The following is a 6,000-nucleotide window of genomic DNA, read 5'->3' as shown; positions in this document are numbered from 1 at the left end:
ACCACCACCACCACCACTGACCACAACATCACAAGCAGCAGACTGGGATATTATGGGCATTTCACACCACCACCTATACTCCAGGAAGATCCAGAAACTCCTAGTCTCTATTTTCTTCTCTCACGTGATAACATCCCAAGCAGGATTCCTTGAAGATATCTCTGTCCGAAGGCCATCTCTTCAGATGTCAAGGTGGCCTGGCAGCTTCAGCTCGGCTCTGCTTGTGGAAGATAAGTTATCAAGAAATTCAAAGGCAGTTAGGTTACCCTGTGCAAAGCTTTGCCTGTGGTAAGTGTATTTGCCTTCACTCTTTAATCTGAATAGACTTATCAGGCTAACAGAAACAGCAGCCTTAGGGTTGGAGCCTTGGCTGATCAACAATGGTTTTACAAAAGGGTGTGTTACATTTATGCCTTTTTTTTTTTTTGTAACCGAAATCCCTTTAACGGCTACAAACCCTCTCCTAACCTTGAGACCGGTTAAGGAGGCCTCCTTAGAGCTACAGACCTTCAGACGAGTTAAAAAGCTCATCAGTATTTAGTGCATCCATTAAGCCTGGGGATGTTGTATTTTAAAAAAGGAACCATGCTACATCTTCATATGGCATTTCTTTCAAATGTGCTGTTATGCTTCCCCTTCTATTTAAAGAAAGATGTCTAGCAATTATAATAACTTGACTCAAGAATCAAATATTTAGGGCAGCAAACAATGTCTATTTCAGGCATTGCAGCTGACGTACATTCTTGGGACCTACAGGATAAACACAGTATTTCATTTCATGTTCCTAAAAAGGGAAATAGCCATGAGCAAAATGAAAAGGCTTTGTTTCCACACATGTGTGCAGCTAGCGGGAGTCTGAGCAGTGGAGCCGGGCTGTTAATACAGGTCTGACACAGCCTATGATTGAAGACATTTAAGAGGTTAACATATTTCAGTCTCACACAGTGACTGAAAGAAGTGTATGTCTATAGAGTCATCGTGCATTAGCAGAGCCTGTAATTATTATCCTAATGGATCTTATCAAAACCAGCAAGAGCTAGGCAAGAAATGGATAATTACAGGGTGATCACAGGGAGATGTGTTTTCTCTCCCCAAAAGCTTTCCATCAGCATAATGACCAAAGTATCTGGGGCCCATTTGGAGGTGCATTAACCAGATGATGTGAGTGCTAAGTCACTTATTTAATTAGCTCTGTTCACTAAAGATTAGTGCAATGGAGAGTCCCCTTACCCCACCTCCCCTCCTCATAAAAACTGTTCTCCCTTATAGCTGACAGTCACTCCTCCTCTTAGAATAACCCTGTAGAGGTCATAACTTCAAAGATAATTTGCATAACTTTGTCAAATGAGTATCTAATACTCCATCCATCCATCTATCCATCTATCCACCATCTACCCAACTACATCCATCTATCCGAGTGTATTTGTCCCTTCATTCTTCAGTTTACTCATTCATCCAATTTTAATCCATCCAGACAACCACAGCTATCCATCCATCTCTAACCATCTATCCAAAACTCAATCCATTCTTCGACCTAACTTTTTATGTATTTTTTTATGTGTCTAAGATATCTGTAAAACAGATTATTAAATAAAATTAAGTATCTTAAAAAACAATCAAATGAAAAAACATAAAGCAAGAAAGAGGGACATGTTTATTAGAGAAAGACAGACAGAGTTACTTGAGGGTGTCCTTGTCTTGGTCACCTTGGTTTCTTTTCTTCCTAGATATCAAGAAAAGAAAAAATATATTTAATATATATGTTATATATGTCTCTCTAGTATACACATACACGCATACACATACATTTATATATATTTCAAAATTAATATCATTAAGGCAAAAAAGGAATCATTGAGCAAAAAATACAACTGTTTTATTTTCTGAATCGAATACTATTCACTTAAGGCCTTTATAAGGGGGGCAATGACACGATGTAGAGGCCACCGTCTATTGGCATCCCACCTTGACAGAAGAGCACATTTCTCGTGGCTGCTTCCTATAATCCTTCTTGGTGGAGTCAGCAGCCTAACACCCAGGTGAAAATGAACAAAGTCAAGTGGATTGAAAACCTAAATGAACATCCATTAACACCTTTGCCATTATAACAGCTTCAGCAGCAACATCATGAGCTTTATAGAATAGAAACAGTCTGTTTTCTACCGTGATACTAAAGTCAGTTATCTGAGACAGTGAAAGGAGTTGAGTCACCTTGTGAATCCATGGAGATGAATGCTTGGCAATTAATGTTTCTCAAACAAATTAATCTGTGTTGCAAAAGTAATCATTCTTTTTTTTTCTTTCTTTCCCTTGGTTGTTTAGATACTGCACTTTCTCAGAGTAACTGGAGGTTTAAAAACTGGATGAGAAACACTCCATAAAGAAGCACTGGAGAAGTAACCAAGCTCTGCCACTTGCTTCCAGGGCCTCCTTGTGCAAGAATGTCGTGATGGATGATTTGGTGTCAGCCTGCTTGGGTTACTGCATTCAGATATACTGCTGAAAACTATTCTGAAGGGTTGTGTGGCATGGTTTAGGGTGGGATTTATATTAAATAATTGGGCTTTGACCTGAGCTGGTAGCCTTCCATATGTGAGTAAATTTCATATACTTAGAGTAGAAAAAAGTCTTGACCTCTCTTTTCCCAGGAGAAGGATTTGTCAACAGATTGCTTCAGACTTTAGCTGCAGATGCCCTTGGCTTTTAGCATGCTGGCCTCCCCACCTGCTTTGGACTCACTACAATCACTGTGACTAATTCCTTGAAGTAAACTCACACACTATAGACATAGATGCTGGCTCTGTTCTGAAGAATCATGATGGGCACACATGCATTTGCTCACTGGGATCAAGGCTACACTCATGAGGTCCTCGCATAGTCATGCTAGCTGCCACCCATCCAGAACCACACCACAGTAACTGTCACCACCTCCATGGCCTCTGGTCCACTGAAAGCCTTCCTTGGGAAGGAAGCTGGTCTGCTCTAAGCACGGGTCCACCTGATGGGAAAGCTCGGTCCTGGAAAGCCCAGCTGCAATAACTCTGATAACCAAATCATCTGGTTATGCTCCTGTTTTCTTGCTCCGAGGAGAACTATGGCTGCCAAATCAAGCAAGACCTGAGGAGGCTTTTCACTAAAATATAGAGTAACCTCTCAGAAGACCTAAGTAGGACCTGGGAGGGTAGCAGGGCCTACCAGGGGATGTTTAAGATGGTGGAGAATAAACATCGGAGGCCTGCATGGGTTCCCTCCAACCCCCTAAGATAAAGGGCACTAGTTAAGAGTGTGAAACACAAACCACCTTCAGGAATTTTCCAGGGCACCGAGATATCAAGTCCTTCCTGATTAGAATTAGATTTCATATCTAGCAAAATGTAGAATGATTACAGAAAACAGTCACGGCCTTGAATTTTTTTTTGCAAGCTGAAATTTACATTTGCTGCTTCAGAGCTTTAGAGTACATGGTGACATAGTTTACTGATGGTTAAATTACTTATATAAAATATTTAATTTAAATGAGCACAATGAAGCAAGAGGCTTCGATGTGGTGGTAAATGGAGACCATAATAGATTGACAAAAACCAGGGAAACCTAGTAGATTCCATGTCATACAGACTGGAATCAGTCCCAGGTGTGGGACCTGTGCAGGAGACTTTAGACATATCCAGAATCTGTCTTAGGTCACACACTTCATTGTAAAGTAGAAGGGAGTCTATTGATTGATCTAGGAGGATTTTTATATAAATATTTTTTAAAAGTTTACTTTTATTTTACTGGTGTGTATAAGTGTACTGAGGTGCTGTGAAGGTCCAAAAATGGCATCAGATTCTCTGGACCTGGATTTCAGGAGGTTGTGAGACCCCTATAGGGTACCGGGAACCAAGCTTGGGTCTGCTGGAAGAGTAACACAAGTTCTTGACTGCTGAGCCCTCTCTCCAGCCCCTTAGACCACAACTCAGCAAGTAACTCAGAGATCTAGTTTCTAATCAAAGAGTATGCCTCCCTCAGCCCATGTTGTGCTGTCTTCATTTTGTCCCACAGGTTAAACCATTTATCACTGAAAAGGAAGGCTGGAAGGGAGCAGTCAAGAAGAAAAACACCTTGTTGAAGAGAAAAATCGGGGGCAACAGAAATTCTTAATTGTTTCCAACTTCCTGTAATGTTGTGTTATTTTATTTAGCAGAAAAATCCACATTGGAAAGCAATCCACACCCTTTTTTACTCAGCTGTCTGAAGAATAAATAAAGGGATAAGCTCTTGTCTCAGTGGCTAGTAGCTGCTGCTGCCTCTAAACAACGAGAGCAGAAGATGCCGTGGACGTCCTAGCAGTCTATTCTCTGTTCATCGCAGCCTACCCAAGCCATTGCAACATTGCAAAGCCTCGTGTGTTTCTACTCTTTGAGGATCTTTCTGAGCTACTGTCAAGAGCCCTTTCTTTTCCTAACAGACCTGCAAGGTTGCTAGGCACATACAAGGATAAAGAGAGATTCTAGTTACTCAATACTTGTTTTGCTTAGTCTGTTTTTTTTTTTTTTTAAATTGCACCATATCCCATTTGATAATTGTGCAATGCAGGGTGGATACCTAAATTGGAAGTTAAGTAACTCTGAGCTCTAGGCACCTTTACAATTGAGACATCTATTTATACTCAAGTGGAAAATATTCCGTTGTTCTTGATTTAAAAAAAAAAAAATGGGTAGAAAGCCAATGAAAATAGACATGACTATTCTTTGCATATAGAGAATGCTCACTGGAAAATTTTCATTCTGCTTTTCTCAGGTGAGGAAAACGGAGAATGAATTGTTAAGAGTTTAGAGCCCCAAGAGAATTATTAATCCACCTGGGATCCTCTATTGGTAGTAGAGTAATGAAAATGCTTAGTGTGGGCTCAAATCTCAATTCTGGCATTCGCTGGTTTGAAGAATTGGAGGAAATGACTTAACTCTCCTGAATGTGGTTTCCTTCATGGGAACTACAGTGCTGATTTCAGGAACCTACCATAGAATAGCTAGCTGTAAAGGGCTGAGGCCAAGCTGGGCACATGATAGGTCATCCATACATTGGTTTCCATCTATTTCCTGCCCTTCTCCCTCTGTTTTCTTACTTTATACTTGTGTGTTGAACCTTCTTGCACCCAGCTCCCTGGGAAGACCTGAAACAGAAGCTGCATGCACCATTTAGAGCACTCAAAGCATACAGGCAATGCTACAGTGAAGAAGAAATGGATCCTGGTGAACACAGGGCATGGGGTGTGTTCATGGTGCTTTTAGAAAGCAGGGAACACTGAGAGAGATGGAAGAAGGAGCTCTTCAAAGCTTGAAGGTCCCATTAATAGTGTTTGAACTGGGCTTCCATGTAATGACACATGATGAGTAAGGTCCCATGCTTAAGAATGGGAGCCCTGTTCATGAGAATAAAGCCACCACTACAGTGGGATTATCTACTTAGCACTTATCTACCTCTGGGCTCCCATTGACCCCTTATAAGTCTTCACTTGCTTGACCTACAAATATGACTAACATCCTATGATCCTTGATCCTATGTTCCAAGGGTAGAGGAACAGGGTGAGGCCACGGAAGCTGATTAAAGTGCAGTTTGTCATGCATGAAATCCTCTGTAAATGTGAGGCTGTTCAGCCGCATCATCGCATGTTCAGCGCAAAGGAAGTAGGTTTGAATCATGTGTTGTGCAGACCCCATATGGGATCTCTGAACAAAACAGAAGCTGCTTTTCATTTACATGAAGGAAAGAAAAACAAAAAACTGATGTCCATCCTGGGGGTCCCTGTGGATATCCAGAGCACATGGCCCAGCTGCAAATTCCACACTCATCCAGTCCTGTGCTTGCCATCCAACTGTCCTTGGCACAGAAAGTATACACACACACACACACACACACACACACACACACACACACATACACACATACACACATCTCAAAGGGCCATGTACACACAGCACACTTTCCACAAGAAAATAGATGGGAACGAAGCTGAATTTA

Source organism: Mastomys coucha, unplaced genomic scaffold (assembly GCF_008632895.1).
Source record: "Mastomys coucha isolate ucsf_1 unplaced genomic scaffold, UCSF_Mcou_1 pScaffold6, whole genome shotgun sequence".
Lineage (NCBI taxonomy): Eukaryota > Metazoa > Chordata > Mammalia > Rodentia > Muridae > Mastomys > Mastomys coucha.
This window is presented reverse-complemented; position numbering follows the sequence as displayed.